Source organism: Microchirus variegatus (genome assembly GCF_963457635.1).
Source record: "Microchirus variegatus genome assembly, chromosome: 19".
In the NCBI taxonomy this organism is placed as follows: Eukaryota; Metazoa; Chordata; class Actinopteri; order Pleuronectiformes; family Soleidae; genus Microchirus; species Microchirus variegatus.
In genome coordinates this window covers 20,620,490-20,645,290 of record NC_139820.1, presented here as the reverse complement: position 1 = coordinate 20,645,290, position 24,801 = coordinate 20,620,490, and positions in this window count along the sequence as shown.

Genomic DNA, 24,801 nt, shown 5'->3' with positions numbered 1-24,801 from the left:
CACGCCTGCAATATAACTCATAACTAGAACATTTCATCATAAAAGCCGCAACTACTTCCACGGGTGCAGGTCGACGTGGTGCTGTCCGTGGTGCTGATCCTCATTTGAGGATCTTTAGGACAGATCTTTAAGACAATACTAATCTCTCCAACTCTAGACACTGCCACCGTTTTTTTTTTTTTTTTCAGTACAGTGTGCACGTACAATAATCATCATATCATACATTGAGACGAGCATGCTCACAGGCGTCTGCTGCCTTCGTACGTGGCATGACACTTGTCACCCTTCATTATTTGGTGTACCCGCAATACACGTCTCCATGCACGTGTATCCTGTTTTTCAGTCTTTATGCAGGAGTAGGCGACGCGCTTAAGTCGTTTTAGTATAGTGTGCTGGCATAACATGCCCCTGATACACACACACACACACAAGCGATGAACTCATTAAATCCCTCTCTCATGTTAACAAACCCTCAGCTTCCTACCGACTGTCCTAACAGGATTTAGAGATGGGTTTGCTCTTAGTAATGAAATGCACATAGCGGCAGCTTGCGTTGCCCTGGGCATCTTCAAACATGTCAACAAGGATGATACCAACCACACTATCATGGCGGGTGGGTGCAGGATGAGGATGAATACCTTGCTTATGTGCTACCAATTCCACACACAGTCATGTGTTTACCCCTGTACATCGATAGGCACCAGTGGGACCAATTGTCATAATAGTCATTCCATGTGCATGTTTTAAAAATATACTGCATTTTACCATCAATGAAGCATCACAAGTTCGAAAATGAAGTACACTGCAAGAACTGTTTTTTTTCTTCTTTTTTTGCCTAAATAAGAAAAAAAATCTTGACATGCATGTTTTTCCCCAGTCAAATAACTTTGACTTCAGAAAACATTGAGCAAAAACAACGGTTTGCATGAAAGGACTGGTGTGTCAAAGATTATCTAAGTTAGCTTAATAAAACAATGATTTTCTTATACATTGTGAAAGTTCATTATGTGATGTTTTTTTGGTTAATTCTTTAAACAACAGTAAGTTTTTCTTTACCTTTGATGACCAGTTTTGGCGTGAACACAGCACACAGAAAAGGACCAGAAACAAAACAAAACCGGGGTCTTGTCACATTGCCATACATTAAAGAGACCACAGAACGCATCCAATGAGCCATGCTAAAATACCACATAAACACTGTGGTCAGACAATACAAAAAACTCTGACAGTTACTAGTACACCCATAGGACAAGATACAACCAGACAATAAATGCAATATCATCCATGAAATCCCCTGCCAGTTTTGCAATAATGTCTATATCTGGGAAACGGGCAGATGATTCCGCACACGCGGAAAAGAACACCACACACAAGATCCAAAAAAGAGAAAGCATAGCAGGAAAACCTAAAATCAGGCACTTCAGATCACTGCAAACGAACAAAACGATGTGATGAATTTGGAAGAGGCCAGAATCACGAGAAAACCGATACCAACAGTGGATCATGGAGGCGGTGGAAACAAGAAAACGTGCGATGAACCGGGATGAGGGAGTGTACATGCTGTCACACACCTGGAGCTCCGGGGATGCTGGGGGGACAACCGGACACCAGGAGGCGTGATCGACCCGTCCAATTTGACAGGAAGATCAAGCCTCTGTAACATCAGGTGATAAGGCACATGTCACCACCTTACATCAGGTGACAGTTCTGAGGAAGGCAGATGATACACAACAAAACTGGTTAGGAAAGGTAATGGAAAACTTAAAATTAAGCAATAGTAAGATGTTTTTGACTTTACTAGTACTATTATTGAGGCTCAAAATGTCTACTAGTAATACTAGTGAACATTTGGACCCTTACTAGTGCTACTAGTAGGCCAAAACACCTTACTAGTACTACTGGTACGGACCAAATTGTCTACTAGTACTACTAGTAAGAGCCAGAGCAACCACGAGTAGCACTAGTTGGGGTATTTTGGACCTTGCTGGTTAAACAAATGCTGACTAGTTGAACTAGAAGAAGACCAAGTGCTTACAAGTAACACTAGTAAGGGTCCAAATGTTCAATAGTTTGTGGGGAATGAGTCCATCACAGCTAGACCCCCTGGTGGGATAGATTATTTTCTTTGTCTCTACCATGTGACTTCTTGAGGCCTTTACGACCGCCATTTTATAGTCCAGGCTGCATTCAGGCTTTATGACTTCCCAGTAGGCCGCAGCAGATTACAATGGCTAGGCCCAACAGTGTCTAGCCTGCACCTTCCTGCAGCACCAGCAGGGGGCCAGCTCCCCGATGCCTAAAGTAGACAAAGTGGTGTTAAAGCACTGTGTGAAGGTAGAGACTTTGTCTATTGGAGGAATGCGAAAGGGAAGTTGCTCAGACACAAATGTGGAGTGTTCACTTTGCTCGGGGTCTTTCTCCAGCAATGATCACGCTTGTGAAGATTGACCTTTTCCTTGCAACAAAAATAAAACCTTGTCGGCCGGCAGAAGTTATCTATTTCATTCTTCACCAGCAGGAGAGAAATTTCCACAACACATATCAATAAAACTCACCAGAAAATGTCAGTCAAAGGCACACATTCGATATTCCATCAGCTCACAATGGCTCAAACTGCAGAATTTCTCTCAACCTTACAAAGACAGGTGACACATACATAGAGCAGGCAGCACTGTAAATATCTAGTTTCATAAAACAACTCACACTCATACACAAGTGGCTAACGCTAACAGCATGGGGGCTAACGCTATGGTAACTCTCTATCCAGATTGGATAAAGTGTTATGACACTTTCTCCTTGTAACTTTAGTTTCTAAGTAACATTTGAGCTGAAGTAGCACAGCTGACAGTGTGTTTGAAGAAGCTTTCACATCAAACAGCCCCCTCATTATTAATAAATCAGTACAGTACATGTTGGACATGAAACAGAAAGAATACCAGTCCCCATCCAGATGTTGAAAGTGATCCCCGTGGGCCTGCCATGTGACACACACTCATATGACTTGATAAGATTAATTAAAAGGAAATTCAATTTCAGCGATTATGGAGTTGAAGAGGGGGCTTCCTGTGCTGATTGAAAACACACTGTTCTTTAATTTGTCTCCACTTCCTCTCTCAAGTCAGGAGCTGGGGTCAGGGGTGACGGATAACTTAATAATGCTGCTAATGAGACAGAAGCAGGCAGCAGCACAAAGAAGACATTGTTCGTCGCTCTGCGGAGAAAGAAAGAAAAAAAAAGCACACAGATGAACACCAGTCGTCGGGAGATGAGGCAGAAATAGCTCTGTGTTTGAGAACAGGGTGGACACAGTCATCTGTCGTCCATTCAAGACGCCATCGTAAAAATGCAATAATTAGCAAAAAAGTCACAATTTTCTATCACTAATTACACAAAATAATGATGACCTGCAGCAGAGCCGTGTTTAACATGTCACTCACTAATCCGCCTGAACACAAATTACACAGACAAAGCAGAGTTTTCTCTTGACGAAGTACACTCAAGCCATTTTCATATCTTCTATTAAATTAAGGTGTTACAAGACAGCTGTGGGTCAGTATATTAGAGGTGAGGAACAATAACATGGACAGAAAACAGGACAATAAAAGGAAGAGGTGCTATATATAATAAATCCTGGCTTCTGTGGGTGCACAGTGGTGATGTGTGGATGGTAAATTGGGAAAATAACAAATAAAGAGAGATGTCATAGAGAGGTAAGAGGGCAGTGAGGATTGAAAATCTATACGTACAGCTATATATGTACACACACACACACACACATATATTTATACATATATTGAAAATGGTAAATATTAAAATCAACACTCTTGAGAAACATTTACAACAGTAGGAACATCTCCAGATAATCCAATGACGGCATTTGTCAGTTTATTTGGTATAAGTAACGTAAAGTTTCACTGTCCAAGGAGACAAAGATCTATTAGTGCTGCATTAGCATGATTTTAACTATAACAATAATCACAAGTCTTCACATTGGATACTAATTAAACATGTGAGCACTGATTAGTGCATAGGTCAGGTGCTGCTCACATCAGCTGAGAAAGCAGTCTCTTATCCTACCTGGGGATTGATTGTGTTCATGCATGCTCGGGAAAGTGGGCTCGACAACAACGTCCTCAAACAACCTCCACATGCGGCTTCTGTGGGTGGACGTGAGGACACATTCAGCACAGATTGGGAGCTTTTGGAACAGCAGGTCCAAATGGGGTCAAGGTCCCGCTTGTAAAACAAATGATTTGAAAATTGATGTGACTTCTCAATAAAATAAAGGTGAAATAGGGAAGATTTTTCTACAAAGTGTGTGAGAGGAGGGTGATTTAAGTGACTTTGAATGTGGAATGGTTGTCGGTACAAAACAGGCTGGTGTGAGTATTTCAGACACTGCTAAAATGTTCATGCACAAGCATTTCCAGTATTTACAGATAATTACGGTGGCCCTGAGGTGCAAAACACAAACGCAAATCACAAAACACAACACAAATCAAAAACACAAACGCAAATCAAAAACACAAAAACATTTACTCAAAACAGAAACACAAAAGCAGAAAACAAGGAAACATTAACTCACAACGCAAACACAAAAGCAGAAAACACGAAAGCATTAACTCACAACACAAACACAAATCACACAACGCAAACACAAAAGCAGAAAACACGAAAACATTAACTCACAACGCAAATACAAAAGCCACAACACAAATACAAAAGCCACAACATGAACGCAAAAGCCACAACACAAATACAAAAGCCACAACACCAACGAAAAAGCCACAACACAAATACAAAAGCCACAACACCAACGCAAAAGCCACAACACAAATACAAAAGCCACAACACAAATACAAAAGCCACAACATAAACGCAAAAGCCACAACACAAATGCAAAAGCCACAACACAAATACAAAAGCCACAACAGCCACAACACAAACACAAAAGACACAACACAAATACAAAAGACACAGCACAAATACAAAAGACACAACGGAAGTAACCCACAATAAACAACTCCAATCTTGGTCTTCTCAGGAAGTTTCCTCAAAAACAAAATGACTGTAGCAACAGTAGAAATATAGATCTCTGTCACACGGCATGACCTCTTTTAATGTGTAACAGTGTACATAAAAGACACACAACCTGCTAACATACAGTGGATATTCAACTATTGTTGCACTTTGAATGTTAACCCCTACTATGATGCATGTATGGTGTGTTTTTAGTCATGGTTGGTGGAGGACTTAAGGCCATCAGCACCTCTGCTTCCCCTCAGCTCTTCCTCTGAGGTTGTTTGATCTCTGACTACAATCTGTTCTCGCATCTGAAGAGTTAAAAAGAAGAGAGAACAGAGATATAGGAGGGGTAAATAGAATCAAAAGCATTCCGCAAAGAAGCGGTATGAGTGCCGCTCAGCTTCCACTCATTATCTGCTAGATTTCATCTGCCCCCGAAACCCTCTCCACCCGCCTCTTTCCCTTCAAACCTCGCGTCTCTTTCATCGCCAGGAAACTTTCCAGTAAACACGTGTCGGAAATAATGTCAGGCTGTTTGTTAAGTCCCCGAAGGCAAAGCGGAGTCGGCAGACAGAGGAGAGGAAGAAAGGCGAAGAGAGGCAGCGGAGCGTTCAGTGTTCTTGTTTCTGCTCGCTGTTGTATGCCTGTCGCTGACAAACACGAGTCAGATGCCACCCACAATCCCCACCACCATTACCACCAGGGAAAAAAGGGCCTGTCAAAAACAAAAAGCGAAGGTGTGAGGGCTGTGATTGGCACGCTGGGGTAATAATTAGGAATTGTGGAGGGCAAAGGCCGGGGGTGTCGGGGTCTGTGTGTGTGTGTTTGTGTTTGTATGTGGGGGGGGGGGGGGGGGGAGCTCAGACTTGGCTTGTTAAGAGGAGGCTGCAAATTGAAAGTGGTGAAGCAGTTGACATGACTTAGGAGTTACAAATCACGACAACATGCTCCAGTCAACCTGACACACTACTCCCGGATGCATGCACACACACACACACACACACACACACACCAAGACAGCTAATTAGACCGTACATGCGAGCTGTGTGTTAAATGACATATACACAGGATTTCTCTACACCTAACTTTGTAAAGTGTCGGCACAATTGCGTGTTTGTGAAGCACATCCCTGCCGTCACTGTCACTTTTCTCGTTTCACACTGTGTGTCCTGACTTCCTCCTCTGTGAGGGGGGGATTCTGAGTTGCTGTATCAGGAAACCAAGTGAGCGTGGCAACACACCTCACAGGAGGTGTGTTGCCAGCAAACACAGCTAATGCGCTGCGTCGCTGGCTGCTTTGGCGTCTCTACCCGGTCTGTCTAATCGGTACAGCCGAGTGCTTTGGTTCATGCTCCGCTGTCTGTCTAGGTTTCTTCCTTTGTCCTCTGTGTCCTCTCGGTGTCATTCTCACCCAGGCAAGAAACCCATTCCCACCTCGAATGTGAGCCAGTGAAGTCGAAGAGAGCAGTATAACTTTGCTGCTCAGAATCTGTTGCAGAAGTTTCATACTTTGTTCCATGCACTCGCTATGCATTTTCAAAAATGTGGGTTAGGGTTATGGCCCCAATTAAAAAAAAAAAATGGTCCACACACCCTCGCTATTCTGTCCACTGCACGTGCGTGACACTGCACTGTGTGACAGATAGCTAAACACTTGGTGTGGCGTTGAAAAGACGATAGGATGACTCGTAGAACGGAGAAGTAAGATGAATATGATGAAATATGAATACAGAAACACAGTGTTCTTTTGTAGACATAAAAGGATAAACCGCGCTGCTATCTTAAAACATAGAGCTACATGCTACACGCAACAAAATGGAATTTGTCTCATTAACTGAAATGTATGAAATAAGAAATCAATATGTATGTATAAGTATGAACTGTACACAGATTAAAAGGAGGGATGCTGCTGTGGAGCACATTCCCATTCACAGTAGTATCCAAGATGGCCGATCTGACCGTGCCCCCATGACTTTAACAACCAATAGAAAGCCGAGGGGTTTCAAAATAAATACAAGGAGTCACTACTGTGTCACATCACAATCGCAGACATGAATATGACAACATTACCGTCACCCAGTAGCAGCCCTCTGCAGACATGCAGATGGAAAAAGCATGACCCACTTGTTTTTGTACACACCCAACAAAAGAGGATACCATGAGCCAAGATGGCCACAGTCATTGAGGGGCTTTAGAAACTTTATGTGTTGCACCTCCGCAGACTTCTTCATGATGTTCCTTCATTAATATGGTGCATGCATCTGTACCTGATTCCAAATTCTGTCCCTAAAGTCTATATTGTGAATCCTGAAGCATGCACAGTCACTGCGTATGGTCTGCACAGTCACACATTTTGAGCTCAGGGTCCACGCGTAACTCAGACATGGGTGGGTGACCACATTCGCGTACAGATCACAGCAGATCTCAGTGGACCTGCAGACGCAGAAAATGTAATTGGCTTTATCAGGGTATGTAATAAAAGAAATGCAATTATAGTATTTACTGTAAACCTTAGAGGAGATGCTTACTTCACATTCCCTTCATTTACACACTAAGTACCTGTTCCACTGGGCATGCTATTTATACTGGCAATGTATCTAATCATACTGCACATCTTTCCATTGGGATACTGGTGCACATTTCCCAACAAAAACAGTGAATGGTATATTGCCTGTATTCATACAAAGCTTTCCTCGTCTTTATGGGCATGCAAAGTGTTTTACACAGTACAGTGCAGTTTTTAGATTCAATCGTTCACATTCAAAAACACATCTATACGCAGATTATTTTCCATCGCCCATTATCCATGCATTCGCACTGCTGGCACAGCTGTAACACAGGAGTAACTTGGGGTTAAATGGCCTATGCTCTACCAGAAGTAGTAAGCTTTGCACTCTTGCTGGTTTGGGCTAGTGAAGTGTCTAAAATGTTGGGTACAATAAAGCATATAAAAGGCTATTCTAAGGCTACACATGTAAGTGATTACATACTGCATTTAAGCAAACTGCTGGCGAGCTGTCCAGGGCGTACTCCGCCGTATGTCAGCTGAGATGGGCACAGCACCCTTCGGTGGAGGATAATGCGATAGAAAATGGATGGATGGATGGAAGCTTATAGTACGTCACATTTCTGCTAATAAAACCTCCTTAATGTTACAAACTTTGAAGCCGATCAAGAGACGTGATCGCTTCACATTCCTGTCAACGTTCAATCAATACACATGTAGCACATGGAACCTCCAGTCGCTCTGGCAGTGACATGGAGGCTGCTTTGCATATCAAGTCAAGCATATCAAGGAAAAAAAAATGTCTCTCTGCTCTCCCCGTGCTCTTCTTCACTGAAGCTAAATCTGCCGCTGGCTTGTTTACCACATGTATCTAATTCTGACTCTAAGTCCCCGGACTCCCCAAAAAAAATGCTCTAATTGAAATGATGTTACAACAGCATGTTTTGAGGAATCAGTTGGTCTGAATTTAATCACTGTTGTGCATCACAGGATGTGATTAAAAAAATGTCAAACCAGCTCTAGTGGGAGATTTAATAAAAGTCCATCAGCTTCTTTTATCATTCTGTAACATGTAGCATGCTGCTCTGATGACTACCCACGCAATCCAAGAAGAGAAATCCATCCATCACAGTCAAGAGGGAACCGATGTCTCATATGTTACAAGAGGGTATTTTAAATCCACGTCTTTTGCATCTTTTCAGCTTCCCCTTTATTCGTTGAATGAAGTTTACCCTTTTCACGCAAAGGCAACTCTGTCTCTTGTATTTATTACACCAAACAAACCGAGATGTTGACCCCGAGAAAATTACAAAGTGCTGCCCGCTATGTGGAGCTCGTTATTTCCCCGAAGGCACGGACTTGTAGTTAATGAACTGGCTTGAGTTCATTTACAACATCTGGCACTCCTCACACTTTGGTATTACATCCTAATGAGGTTGAGTAAAGGCAGCCACTGCCAACACTCAAATCAGAACGATGATTAGCATATTACCTTAAATGCAGGAGGGGGGAACTTGAAATTCATTTGCTCGATCACCTGGTGATCAATGAGTCTTTAGGGGCAATGGCAAATATTTTAGGGATTCTGGTGTAGATAGTGGATATTGAGGTCAAGAATTCCATCTCCCACAAACCATATACTCTTTAGTCCAATGAACAATTGAGAATTAATGTCATGTTTATTTTTATTGTCAAGTGTTTGGCTTATCCCTTAAAGATGAATTAAAAAGCAGATAGCAAATAGATGTTGGAAACAAGGCGTGGGACACAAAATCCTGCTCAAGTCTAACCCATTCAGCGTGAGACACAAGTCACACGCCATCTGCGTAGATGTCATGTATTAGCAACCTATCAGCCGATCAGAAAATAGTAAAAAAAAATTGTTGTAAATACAATGATTGCGCTTCACATGACTTTTTGTCGCAGTACTTCACAGAAATTCACTGTAAATGGAGCAGTATTTCTACCCACGGAATAAACATGATTACGCTGGGCTTGCACAGATTCTTTCTGTGATGTAGTTAAGTGAAATACGATGGTGGTGTCAACATGGGATCTTTGATTCTGAAAAAAAGTTTGTGCTGAATTGCGCCGGATTTATGCAGCTCTGCTGCGGCATCCGCCAGAAAACTGAAGCGCTGAGTATCCACTCCGACCTTCTGCAAGTGAGCAGACCTGACACACAGCCTTCACGCAGGGCGTTCTGAACCAGTGAACTTTGAAAAATTGACTGGAATTTGTCCTTACTTGGATTGACACATTATCTTCAAACACTATAGCCAATATTCCCCCATCTCGCTCCAGACTAAGTTCCAAACTTGAGAGCCCTGTATGATAGAAACATACTTCAGCCACTTAATCTAGCAGTTACATACAATACATTCTGAAGCTTTGTAAAAACACTTAACAGCTAACTCCCATTTTGTAGATTTATGTAAAAATAGATTGTTTTACAGTGCAGGTGTCCATCATGCATAAAAAGTGCATGTGCATCATGTGATTTTCAGCTCGTACCATCCAATTGGTTAATTAAATAATTCATTCATTCATTCATTTATACTTTATGTTAATTAAACAAAGGTAGTGACCAGTGATTTTTTTTTTTGTTTCTTAAAAAAAGCATACTATTCCACTCAATATTACAGTGAAAAGCAAATGTTCATGTACAGGAAACATGAGGGTGCTCATCTTCCCTGATGTAAACAGACAGGAACTTTGATAGAGAGAAAGCAAGAGTGAAAAACAGAGCACCTGGTAAGTTTTCAAAGTGTCTGATGATGAGCGGTTTGCGTATGACTATGAGCTGTCGCCCACATTTACAGACACACTTCACTCCCACACAGTCAGAGGATGTTATTACAGCAACAGGGCTGTCAGTGTGGGAACACTGAGTGAGAAAAAAACAACACACCTTTCTATTTACTTGATGAAATGGGAAGAAATGTTTACTTACTGTTGTGCCTGAAAACGTATTTTCACAATTTGAATTTGAAGGAGTGGTAAACAATAATAATGCTCAGCTGATAATCAGCGAGAGCCCTTGATGCATCCTTGATGCAAAGCATGTGTAAGTATGGAAATGGCATTCCAGAGCCCTGAAATGGTATTCGTTTTATAAACATAGTGAAGAAATCTCTAAACGCCACCCTTGCGTATTCATGTAGCCCTCCGATGCCTGAATAATGAAAACCTTGGTCAAGATTTTTTTCTGAAGTGTTATTATTCTTCTCAGGACATGAACAAAAATGTTCACCTTTTTTCATAAAGTTACAGACACGTCCAGTGGACTACAAAACACTGTGAACTTCCTGTAAAAATGAATTAAAATGTGTTCTATTGTAAATATACAAACCCTATTTCTTTTTATCAATTGAAAAAACAACAATTTCAACAATTTTTGGGGAATTTCAACACCATATAGGCGCAATGTTTAGGCCTGAATAAGAAAAACGAATGACACTCATAGCTGTGAATCTTACACCTAAATGTGTCAAACCAGCCCTTGTATTAGCATGCTGGAAGAAAACACAAACTGATATTTTAGTCTTTAGATCTCCGAACACGTCTACGTTCATCACACTTTGGCTGTATGAAAGTTCACAAAGCATCCAGGGCACAGTGGCACACAGCATTGCATGCAGATGTATTTGGTCTTCCATGTGCATGCAGCTATTGTGTGCAGGACTATTCTGTAGGCTGCCTTATTCTTTGCTGTGTTTGAAGTATAGTAACTCAAACTACAGCTAATCTGCACAAAAATTGAATTTTAAATGAATAGCTTATAAATATACTTATCATCCATCCATGAACAGTACAGATTAGTGATTATTACTCACATGGTCAGCTGCACTGCACATCCACAGCTGTGTTTCTATCTCTACCGCTCTGTGTCTACAGTAAATAGAGCTCCATGAAGCTGAGTTTGTGCAGCATAACTGCTGATTTCCTCCTCAGTAAGTAAGTTGGCAAGACTGTTGTTTGGTCTTCTTTTGTCGTTTCATTTCCCTTTCTTTCCCCTGGCTTTATTCATTCTGCCTCCATTGTTTGTGATTGTATACACTGTAATGTGTACAACTTCTTCTTCTCTGCTTTTGCTGTAGCAGCATTACACACCTGGCTGTGGCCCGCCGCGGCAAAAGAGGGATGTTGTGCAAGTTGAAGTTTGGAAGAAGCCACTACATGTTTCAAATCACAGTATTGTGGGTCTCAAATCCATACACTTTGTATGTGAATTAGGGTCAGACCAAGGGTCTAATGATATCACATTCCAGTGCTTTTGTTTTTTTTTTTGTCCAATCAGCTGCTTGACGGTCACAGAGAAAACACATGGCTACAGCTCCGCACTGCTGCTGTGGAGCTGTGTGTGTTCAACTTTGAACGAAGATGGACAGGGGAAACCGCAGAAGAACTAAACTGTGGCTGTACTTCTTAACAAAGGCAGAGGCCAACACAGATCTCACTTCTGCTATGTGAGTGGACTCGTTAGCATTAGTATTAGCATTTAGGCTAATGGACTTTATTGTATTGTTGTTTTAAAATGCTGATGTGCTTGAATCATGTGTGAATGACACAACTTTGTGTATGAAGTATTGACTGTGATGCTAATGATTTAGCAACTGGCTGAGAGTTAGCACATCATCAGCTCATTCAGTAACAGACTCTGAATGGTTTGTCCATTTGGACTCATGTAGAAACTTGGTGGAACATGATGGCTGCCTCTGTAAGGCAAATGATTTAAAAAGGCTTATTCTAAGGCTACAGAAAGTAATTGTTAGTTATTATCTGAAAGCTAGTGCATTAACTACGTGCCTGTTATGAAGTGGCTGTCAGGCGACCCGTACGACTGATCAATAGACTGATGAATAAATACCCATTGATGCTGTTATGACCCATGATCATGTTTTGGGTCTATTTTAAATCTCTTCTCCCTTGTGAGTGGGTGTGTCTTTGCTGCTGTCATGTTCAGGTGAATGTCAGCAACTGGTGCATTGTATTTTGAATTTAGTTTGTTGATGGTAAATAGTAGTTTGATGGTTGTTATTGATAATTGCAGTACATGTTTGAGTGTTATTGATAATGTGTATATATTGTACAAATGGAAACTTGTGCATATTGTAGTGATTGTGATTACTCAGGGTGAACTTTTGTTACATTTGAAGTAGGAGAGGGATTACTTTTCTAAGATTAGGTTGATAGATGTCTTGTTTGATATTTTGGCTTCGCTCAACTCTGAAGCCTATATACTGCAACAGTTTGTGTTCAATTTGATGCTCTGCTCCACTTTGGAGTGAGGAGTGGGAAGACAAACACGTCATCCCTGGTTTCCTCTCGGCCAGGGACATAACAGTGGTGCTGTGTGTGGGAGAGGGGAGGGAGCAGCTCTTTTAGTGATATACCTGTATATCTGTAGCACAGACGGTGTATGAAGATAGAGTGTGACGGAGGTTTAAATGTTGGAGATGGCTTCTCTGGTTTGTAATCACGAGGCGTGTGTCTGTTAGAACACTATATCTATAATGTTCCCCCGAGACTTCAAGAAGAATGAAGCAGGAAACAGTCCATCACTTTTATGGTGCTTTAATCCAGTGTAAAAAAAAGTCTACACGTACAGGACTAATGTGGTTTAAGGATATGTGTGTGGTTCTGGATTAAGCAAAAACAATAACTCAATATACTATAGCACATATACACAAATAATAGCAATCATAGCATCAAAGTACAGGAAATATCAACATAAATGATCTAGATATATAGATATATCTATAGATATGAAAATATCTATATAGATATACAGTATAGATATCTATATAGATAGATAGATATATAGATAGATTGATAGATAACTGACACAAACTGCAGTCACTGGTTGCACCAAATATTTGAAACAAAACACAATATTCAAGGAATACGTTATGTAGATAGATAGATAGATAGATAGATAGATAGATAGATAGATAGATAGATAGATAGATAGATAGATAGATAGATAGATAGATAGATAGATGAAAGGAGTAGGCAGAAGTATAAACGTATATGTTCCTACCTCATTCCTATTACACAATTTACACAGTATTTTATAGAGTTCTTAATGTTCTCTGTGCGACACAAGAATACATGTCTGGTTTTATAACTAAAAAAGATCCTTTGATTAAAAAAAAAGAAGAAGAAGGAAAAAGAAATAATTTCACACAACTACTTTTGAGGATCGTTGCTGTCAAGAATTCTGAGTAGATGTGACAATTACCCACGTTCTGTAAATCAATTTCAATATCAAATCTGATTCAATCGTGCAATACAACAAACGTATTATCGGTAGCCTCAATCTTTCAATCTGTCACAAAATAGTGAAATAAAATAAAGCACGAAAATTAAAATAACAATCCTACCCAAAAGTCTGGGCGTACTGGGGTTACATATCTCCCATTTCTACCTAAATTGCTTGTATTTATTCTCCAAACAACGTCCACATTGCCATCTCGAACACGTTAGTAAATCACCTGCCAAGTTTGAAGCCTGTAAAGCGACTTATTCAACAGTTGGGGGTAAAAACGTGAACAAAAACTTCATTGTCTGTAAATAACCCTCCTACATATTATACATTGGAACACTGAACCGTATTAAGACTGTATATTGGAGGGGTTGGCATCTTAGCTATGTATTATGTATTTGTATATGGAATGTATTTACATATGCTTTGCCCATGGAAAGTGCCATAAATAATATCCTTTCAGATATATCTCCGTATCAGACAGCGGACGTGACATTAGAAGGGTATAATCGAAGAATAAGAATCAGGAGGAGGTCATCTATAAGAGGAGCTAGAGTCTGGTCTTTTTTCTGATGAGGCTGAGTGCCTTCAACATCTGCTGCTGCACGATGCTGAGGATGTTCTATTAGTCTGTGGTATCGTGTTTGTTGTTGTGAGCTGGGGCAGCAGACTGAAGGTAGTAGATGCCAACATACTTAACAAACTCATACACGGGGCCAGTGATGCTGTGGGGGTTGATGCTGTGGACTCTCTGACAGTAATGTCTAAGTGTCTAATTTTGTCTCGGCTAATGTCTCCCACCAGCTCCATAATGTCCTGGTCAGACACAGCAGTAATTTCAGTCAGAGGCTGATTCTACCATGATGCACCGCAGAGCGTCACTGGAAGTCATTCCTGCCTGTGGTCATCAGACTGTGTAGCTACTCCCCCACGGCATGTCACACTCTATTTGTTACTGCTGCAAAAATGACTGTGCTTTTGTCTGTGATCATTTGATGTCAGTACTTGTGTTGTTCATTTAAAAGTCTTATGTATAGTAATGACGCCCCAGCTGCTGTACACACTGTTCAGTGGTGAATTTCATCATTTACTTTTGTGATAGCATCTTAAACCCAGTTCACTTCACTTTTTGTTCCACCTGTATTTCATTTTATGCAGGTCTGAACACACAGAACCCAACATTTAAATATTTTATTGCATATCATAATATTCTGTTTTCATACTTTCTTATTTTCATAGTTATGTGTCTCTGAATCTCCTTTATTGTTCTATTCTTCGTTGAAGTAGATCGAAGATTCAAAGAGAGATTCAATGAGTTGTTTTTTTATTGTCATTACAGTCTACACTTAAATGAGAATCAAATGACATTGGTGACTGGGGTCCCGGTATCTGCTGTTGTAAATGTTGCTTTGGATAATAGCGTCTGGTAAATGACATGTGATATAATGTAATGTGAGGCTACTCTCACTGGGGATTAATCATGTATTTCTGATTCTGATACTCATCTAAATGTCAGTATAAAGTGTCATATTTTACGCATTAAAGACAATTCAACTTTCTATTTTGCTTCATAGTGGCTATCTGACATGGGTACGCTCTCATCTGTTCACATGTGCTGCTCACGAATCCACTGTGGCCCCAGCCTTAGGATCTATGACACAATCTGAGTCAATGCACATTTAAATGTTAAAATGTCCAGATGACTTACAACCAATTTGAATGAGGCTGTGTGTGTTTTGTTGTTATGTTTTAATCAATTTTCTGCAGGGGTTGTATGGAATTCAATAAACGTATGTAATAAAATAAGCGATGGTGTTTGCCCACACACACACACACAAACACACACACTTTAATTAGAGTTAGATTCATTTCCTGGATACTTGCCAATCCCTAACCTCAACCTAACCCCAACCCAAGCCACTGACCCAGAAATCACCTTTTGTCTGCAAAGCAACAAAACATCCCCTAATGACTTTTATAGTCTTGAATTGTGTCCCTAAAGATATCCAGTGACACACACACACACACACACCTGTCACTGTAGTAGAGCCCAGGTTGGTTGTGTTTGCACATACTAACACACTGTGAGCATAATCTGATAGCACTTCAGAGCTCTCCTGGTATCCAGTTGTGCAGCACGGGGGCAACAGGGGGAGAACACCATGCGTCCACAGGGAGACAGCAGGATAGCCGGCTGGCTAGCACAACTGTTCGGGGACTGTGGGGCCAAGGGGCCAAGCTCATGAAAGATGCATTAATGTAGCTTCCTTTCTCTCACATTGGACTTGTTATGTGCTTGCTGCTCCCTTGGGGTTTGTGTCTGTAATTTGACTCATAACCTTTCTCTTTCTGTGTGTGCAGCGGATGAATGTGCCAATAGCATACCGTGTGTGTATGTGTGTGTGAGTGTGTATAGATAGATTTGCAAGTGCATTATTCATATTCCCTGTCTTTCCCCGGTTGGTTAGACACTGGAGCCTTTGAAATGTTTTCATGTGTTGACTCAGGTGTGTCAGCGCCGTGTCGCTAAGCTTTTGTCATTCTAATTAGTGCTGAGCTCTCATAACAATTCAGATAGGCAGCTAAAAAATGGCACAGCAGACAATGCAAGACGTCGGGTGTACGGGAGAGTGTACTCTGTCGTCCATTTAGTTAGAGCAGAGTATTTTTACACAATGAAACCCCTTGACAGTGCAGCTAGTGACAAGTCAACACGGTTGACTCCACTGCTTGTTTCAGTCAGACGAGCATGTGCATATGGCTTCTCGTCAGTAATTAGCACAGCCCAGCAGGAATCAAAAATGGGATGTGATACCCTGATGCCCTTCGTAGATTTCATTTTAAAGAAAGGATGATAGATAATGACATCACAAGAGCGTTCAATTCGATTAGATGGCTGGGGAATGCTGCTACCACCTGGGAATTATGAAGGTGTAGCCGGATGTCTGTACTACTTCTGTATGTCTGGAGTCGAATTGTTGACATGGACCAGCTTTGTCCGGCCTACAATGGCCTCACAGGAAAACAAAACGTAACCCCACGCAAGTCGGGGAGTTTAACGATTCTCTGCCCTTGGCCGAGTAAAGAGGGCACTTGCTATTTCATGGACCGATGGAGGCTAAATTCAAAACGTCTGACTTCTTGATGGGTCAAGTTTGTGGCGATCGGTCAATGCATGGAAAAGTTATAGTGCACCTCCTGTTTTGTGGCAAATGGTCGAAAATTTGCCAAACTTCCAATGTTTTATGTAGCCAAGCCCTTTTCGAGCCACGAATCGATTTTATTATTAACATATAACTCATAACTCTCCAAAGTATCTCATAGACCTTTTAAAACCACTTAATTTATCCCGGACACTAACCAGCACTAATCATCTAACCAGCTGATTCTGGCTGTCCCGAGGTATGGACTAAATCTCAGGGGCGACAGATCCTTTTCAGTTGCAGCTCAAAAGCTCTGGAACACTTTGCCACCACATGTTCAGCTGTCCCACACACTGTCTGTTTTTAAATCAAACTTGAAAACGCACTTTTATTCCTTGGCTTTTGGCTCAGCATGAGAGTTGCCTGTTTTGATCCATCTTTCCTTTCCATTTTTGGTCTTAATGCGTTTTGTTATTTTAATGTCCTGTTGGTTTTAAGTTGGTCTTCGTGCTTTGTGTTGTTTTTAAATGTGCTTTACAAATACATTTGGAATGGATTGGACAAAGCCACGGAATAATAATAGCAATACGAAGGGCCGTGTATGTGCAGTGTGACCGGTCAGGTGGTGCTTGTGCGTCAATGAAGAGCACAGCTAGCTAACAAAAGGAGAGTGGGAGGTGTAATACCTCACACTCCATGGGAGAGTGGAGAGTTGGATACCAGGTTGGCAAGCGGAGGTTGTTCTGGCTGTGGTCGCTGCACAGCACTGGGGTAGAGGTTTCAAGGGGAGTCACGGGTGGACCGAAACAAGACCGGGGTGTTGGATAAGACCCTCTGTCGAGCCCTGGGAGTGGGACAACGGGGACGTTCCCTGCCATCAGCAGAACTCAGAGCTGTGGTAAAAGTGTTTTTGCGTTTTGTTTTGTCTCACATGACTGTTATGACCTCGGACCTGGGGGACCCCCTCCTCAGACCAGGAGGTCATTCCCGAGCATGACCATCAACACTAAATCCTTAATGAGAAACAGAACTGACGAGAACCTGAGGTCAGAGACCTGTACTGAGACTCTGTGTATTGGTGACAAAGTGCATACTTGCCACTGTGCCAGTTGCAATTGAAAGTAATCTGAATAATACTCTGTGTCTTGCGGTACTTTGGATTCAGTGCATCTCATTGTGTAGGTAGTGTTGCCAGTGGGCACACAGGAAAAAAAGCTGGCACTGGAAATAATGGGTCTTAAGTCTTTCTTCAAACACTCTCTGGTTCTTCAAAGACACATCTCCAATTGAAGGGGATATGGAGGGGAGACTTCTTTGTTGGATGCTTTGAGGTTCGAAAGGATTTTCATTTTAATTGATTCTTCAGAATCTAAATGTATAATTATTGTAATCAAACACCACATACACACACACACACACACACACACAAATAGCTCCATTCATTTGAGCTATTTATTTTAAGTGGAACACAAAACACAAACACTCATCAAATGAATAAATAACTGGCAGATTAATTCAATTGCAACTGTATTTCCACTGGGGAATTCTTCTGAGTGAAAGGTGCTCATGGACTAAATCAACACGGTTTGTTTCATGAGCCACTTAGTGAAACGGCCACCATCACTGTGGACAGCAGTGATGGACAGACGTAAAGTGTCTGCACTTCAATTAACGTCCACGTGGATGGAGTTTTAATGAAAATGGAGAACTGGACATTTCCTTGGCTGTGTGGTGTTGGCAATTAAACAGATTGGAAATGCTGAGGGGAAACTTTAATCAGACCTTTATAGCAAACATGGTCTCTACTTGCATTACACACAATATATTATTACTAATGTATTATTGGGTATTGAATTACACGTATAGGGTTCTAAACTATTTCAATTTAATTAAACCCATTTCTATAAAACATGTCACATTTCAAAGATGTATGTATTTATGTATGTGTGTATAGTTGAAAATAAGCATTTATTGCATGTTGGTGTAAGAAGCCTCTGGACGCAACATTGGAAGATGACATTTTTACAAACCTTACGTGGAATGAATTGTGGACAAATTGTGTACAAAACATGTACTGGTGAAGTTGAATGTTGCAGCTGTGTTAAGGTACTTATGTAGCCTTCAGGCGGCATCAAACCCATCAATCCATTATCTACCGCTTTATCCTCCACCAGAGGGTCACGGGGGGTGCTGTGCCTATCTCAGCAGACATTGGGCGATAGGTGGGGTACACCCTGGACAGTTCGCCAGTCCATCACAGGGCAACATATAGAGACAAACAACCATTCACGCTCACTCTCACACCAATTTAGAGTCCAATTCACCTAATCCCCATATCGCATGATTTTGGACTGTGGGAGGAAGCCGGAGAACCCGGTGAAAACCCACGCACACACAGGGTTGCAGAAAGACCCTTGTTCCGAAGTTGTTCCAAACAGGGCTTGAGTGTTAACCACTACACCAACCGTGGGTTTTGGTTGTACCAAGCTACTTTGGCACAAAAACCTTAACCTTGAAGGGGAAGTAAGTAATTTCTGGTGACACCTAGAGGAGAGGCTGAAATTTACAAGACAAAACTGCTCCTCTACTCACCCCCTCCCTTCCCTGAACAACAACAACAACAATGCAAAAAGTATTTATATAACGTTAGCATCATACTGTAAATGACAGTGTAATCTACAAAGTCAGTTTGATGTGTTTCTCATTATAACAGTTGTTGCCTGAGTAACTTCAGCTGAATGATTCTATGAAAACCAGGAGGGAGAATTCTGACTAATACTTATGCACAGGCCAAATTATGTTCCATACTTATGTTATTGTAATACTGAATAACCTACTAACCATAAAATGCAGTTCAATCTCATCCATAAAACATCAATCAAACAAACACTTAATTTTTTTCTTCTGTGTTTTATGTTCATAGACTTGTGGTGAAGACGACTCTGGAGGAGCACAGAGATCAAACAGCTCTAGTTTTTGATGCTGTGATGATATATCAGACCTAGTTCCCTCATCCCTACAAACAGTAGCTCAGGTGAAGTGAAGTGAGTTGAGATTCTGGAGCACTGCATTTAAAGTATATTTATGCCTCTGAGATACACGACGTAGGTACTTGACCCTAAAGGCCATGAAGAAAGAGTAAGACTGTGAAACAACACAGTGTGAAGAAATGGTCGGTTGCATGAGTCTGTTTTTGTTGTCCTCCCTTCACCTGGCAGCTGTGTTGTCTGGACGATAGTCGTTTCAGCTGACAGGTCTTCTGTGCCATCGGTGTGCATTTTCTTGTCCGAGCTGTGACACGGGTCAAGCGGCAATTGCAAAGGGTCAGTTCAGCCTGGCAAGATAAAACAGTCTGCCATATTGAAGAGATTGTGGCTGATTGGTCCTTGGAGAGAGAGGCTGTTACTGTGGCAATCAAAATATCACGGTCAGGCAAGTGCTGTGTTGTCAAGTCTCTCGGGAGCCAGTGACGCGGAGAACATTGGAGTGTGTTGAAGAGGACTCAGAGTTTATAAATGGTAATGTAGTGAACTTGTGTCATCCCTGTCACTTTGGCTGCAAGGTGCAGTCGCATGAGTTGCACAGTGGATTGGAGTGCAAACAGTGATAACATGTAAAAGAGATATGCTGTGTATACAGCTGAAATGACACTGTGAAAAGAGTCATATTTAGGGGACGTGGCAAGGACTGGTGTCACTTGGGCACTGAGGCTCGCGGGAAAAATCATTCGTAAAAGTAGCAGTTGGCAGTTTTGCTGAGAAAAGTTAATTTGTCGGTTTTAATCTACAGGTGGTTGAATACTAATGTTTGGGAAAGGAGATTCTCTGTCCTGAGCCCTTCCCAACAGATGATGACATGACTGATGACCTTTGGGAAGATCCTCCCCTCCAACTTAGATATATATATATATATATATCTAAGTTGGCTGAACTTAGCAACAAAATAAAAGTTCAACTGCTGCAAAATGGCCAAAAAAACTTTCATTTTGTCACTAGATGACCTCACATGGCTTCCAGTTCTACAGTCAGGAACTGTTATTTTTGACCAGGATATGTAATTTGACTTTGATTAAAGCTAATTTCCAAACCAAATAAATGGTTTTGTTTTTGCCTTTCAGAACACAAAAGACAAATGGATGAGCAGCTATTATAACAGATTAATATAATTGAAATGATGACCTGACCGTGCTCTTTCATTTCCATCTCGTCTGAAACCTGCACTCGCAGATGGCCGCACACTTTTGAGCCTGGTTCTGTCAGAGATTTATTCTTCTGTTAAAAGGGACTTTTGTGTCTCCACTGATGCTAATTGTGTGAACTGCTGGATTTCACTTTAATTTAAAGGCTTCTACCTTACTATGTACAGTGCCTTGATATTGTTTGTATGTTGTGATTTGATGCTTTAAAACTAAAATTGAATTGAACTGGTGAACTGTCCACCCCGCCTATCGGGGGCACCCCTGCGATCCTCCGGTGGAGGATAAAGCGTTAGATAATGATGGATGAATTGAATTGAATTGAATAGGACTTCAGTCGAATGCATAAAAGGAACCTCAGAAGCTGATCAGATCGCCTGGGCAAAGGATTCTGAAGTTGAAACACTCAAAACCCCATAACCTCAGGTACTAGCACTGATGAAGTGTACAAGTGCATCAAAAGATGTGGGTTATCACCACATTGAAATACTCAACATTAACTTAATTAAAACCAGAGAATCTCTTCGAGCTCAAACTTCCAGACTCTTTGTTTACTTTATGACAGCCTCTACCAAACATTTAATACAGGGATCCACAAGTAAAAATACACATCGCAAGAGTAAATCTGTGCAAAATATATCATTTCTAACTATTTTAACTGTAACTCTAAGATACAGAAATGTTACAGACTACAGTTGCTACAGGCTTTTTTTCATAAAGGGCCTTTTTCAGCTCCCAGTATTGGTTTTTCCAAACACCACTATCTATCTCTCCCTGGCTCTCTGTCTCTTCTTTAATTATGCGACTCTCTAGTTTTATCTTGTTGAGAGCAGACTGACTGTTGCGATGCCCCCTGCACATTTGTCAGAGTCACAGAGCTGATATTGCCAGAGATCTTCCACTGTAAAACTATCTCCCCAGCACCGCTGTCAGCCCGGTAATGGACAGCAGCGATCATTCTACAACAGGGCCTCATAGCACAAGTTAGTTTTGTGCTTCTCCAACAGGTCCATTACATCTCAATGCATCTATCATTTCACAGCAAGGCCTTATGTCTGCTGACACAATGGCAGCACAGCACAAAGAAGGGTTTTCTGGTTAGGCATTAGTCTGTCAGAAAACAGTCACTTTGCTCATGTTGTGTTTCATCCCCCCCCCCCCCCAACCCACACACACACACACACTCTGATGGCATGTTCTGGTTTGAGGTGATGAGAAAAGGATTCAGTGGGAGTTTGCCCTCACAATGGAAAGCTGTAAATAAAAGACAAGGAGCTGGTTTTGCAAGGGTTTGCGATCATGTCAGATAGTGTTTGGTCCAACAGCATGTGGCTGCTAACTGTAATACAACATAGCATACAAGACAAAATTAACACAATAAAGCCATAATAATGGCTGCATTAACACTGCATGGTGCAAGTGACACAATCTTTTTCTCCCATGTGGCACAAATCAGATATGACCTGTTTCTGATTAGAGTGAGCAGGTAAAAAAAAGCACATGGATTCAGATCATCAGATTAGATTCAGGCCTCATTCTGATATGATAAGAATCAGATGAGAATCAGATATGTGCATTTGTGTCGACAATCTAAGTGGACAGATCAGATATCCCACTATCAATGCATGCGCATCCTTAAAAAGAACGACGTGTGTGTGTGCATGAGCATGTGTGGGTGTGTGTATGTGTGGCTCGTGTGAGAGGTCAGATGTGGTGTGAATGTGTGTTTGGGATTTTGAGTGTGTATGAGTTGGCTATCTCGTCTTGCCACCCCTCCCATTGTCCGCAGGGTTACTCTCGGGTTGGGTCCTTGCTCTCTCCCTGGGCCCCGGGACGAGGGGCTGTGCCCGGGCATGCCGGTCCTTGGGTTGTCTGGCTTCCGGAGGAGTTGGGAATGTGCTGTCCCTGGTCATCTGGTGCTGGTGCTCTTCTCCGGTCACATCTCCTTTTTTTCCCCCCGCACTCATCTCAGCATGCAATCAGGTCACCTGCGGCAGGAGCACACCTGCCCTCAATCCCCTCATCAAGCCGCTGTGTGGTAAACGTTCTCTTGAAGATCTCTCAGTTCTCTAGTGTTTAATTACTTACTTGTGCTCTGCTTCTGTTAACTCCTGTGCTCTCCTCTGCTCAGAACGTCCTCCTGCATGCTGCCATTGACACTTACCTTCTCCACTGTCTAGATCAGATCTCTGCCTTCACCTCTGGTTCCTGCTTTGTTCATCTCATCTGTTAAACCCTTTTTCAATAAACTGTTAAAGCAGACCTAGACCAGAAGTTCCAATTAACACTGCTTTTTAGTGTGTATCTGCGTCATTACTGTCACGATTCCACCTGCACCTTCTCCTCAATTTTATTATTAGTGTTGTTTTTGTGGTTGCTGCTCTTTCCCCTCTCCTCTGACTCTGCAGGGGGCGTGGCTGACCCAGTTCCCAGACACCGGTGATCACTTGCACCTGCGCGGCTCCTCCTCACCTGCACCAGATGAATAATCAGCGGGGCTTAAAGGCGGAGCCGTTCCTCCTCACCTGTGTCAGATCGTTCTCTAACTTTCATGGGTTACATGCTGCTTGCTCTCTCGCTATACTTACCTCTGAAGTTACTTACACGCACGTCTCCGCTCCAGGTCGTCACGTCTCCTGTCTGGTCTCAACTCTTTGGCTGTTCCGGTCTCCCTACACTCCTGGGATCTCCTTCGCCACGTTTGTGAGTTGCTTTCCACACTGGATCACCATCAACCTGCCAAGCTCCCCCGCAGTAGCTGCAAAGACAATTTTCCAACCTATCTCTCCATCTATCCACTATCACTTCTCCCTTTTGAGAAGTCGATTTATGTTCACGTTTTTGTAAATAAATATTTTTGTTTTGAAATAGTCACTACCGTCTCCGTCTGCTTTCGGGTCCATGCCACAATCATTACAATTACCTTGTTTAAGAAGCCCTGAAGGTTCTAAACAAACAGTTCAGCCACTGCTGAGAACGCTGTGTTTTGTTGTAATCTCATGCTCAGTGAGATCTCTGAAAAAACCCGGTCCGGTTACGTAAACAGCGGTTCTCCTGAACAGCAGATCCTCCTGCTCCGGGCACTAGTCCGGGCACATCCGGTTGCGTACATTGAACCACAGAAGAAGAATAACGTCCGTTGTGGAGGTGTTTCACGAGCGACAGTGTCTTCTGACTCTGGGTCTGACTCCGGGTCAAAGGTCGTCAAAGGGACTGCGGAGGGGAGTCGTGAAGAAGCTATTTTTGTTGTTTTGATAATGAGTAGCAGTGCATCCACTGTTCCAGAGGGGGGAGCTGTGCTTCTGAAAGCGGGTGTGCTGAATAGTACTGGCCAATCACAAGACTCCGTCTTCTGTGGGTCAGAGTTCACTCTGAAATATCGCACTCAGGAACAGCGTCAGAAAAGAGGATTTCTATCGGCTCGTTTACAGCAACTAGGAGGTTTTTGAGCATAAGAACAAGTTTATGTATGTAAGTAGACCTCCATAACTAACATATATGTGCAACACCTCGCCTTAACAGTCTTGCTTCACTAGCACGATGACTATAAACCAATCACTTCCTGTGGACTAATTGACTTTTAATAGGAAGGAAGGAGCCACTTCTTTCTTCTCTGTAGCTCAAACACTTGTGAAACCCTATCTGTTAACATATCAGCACATGT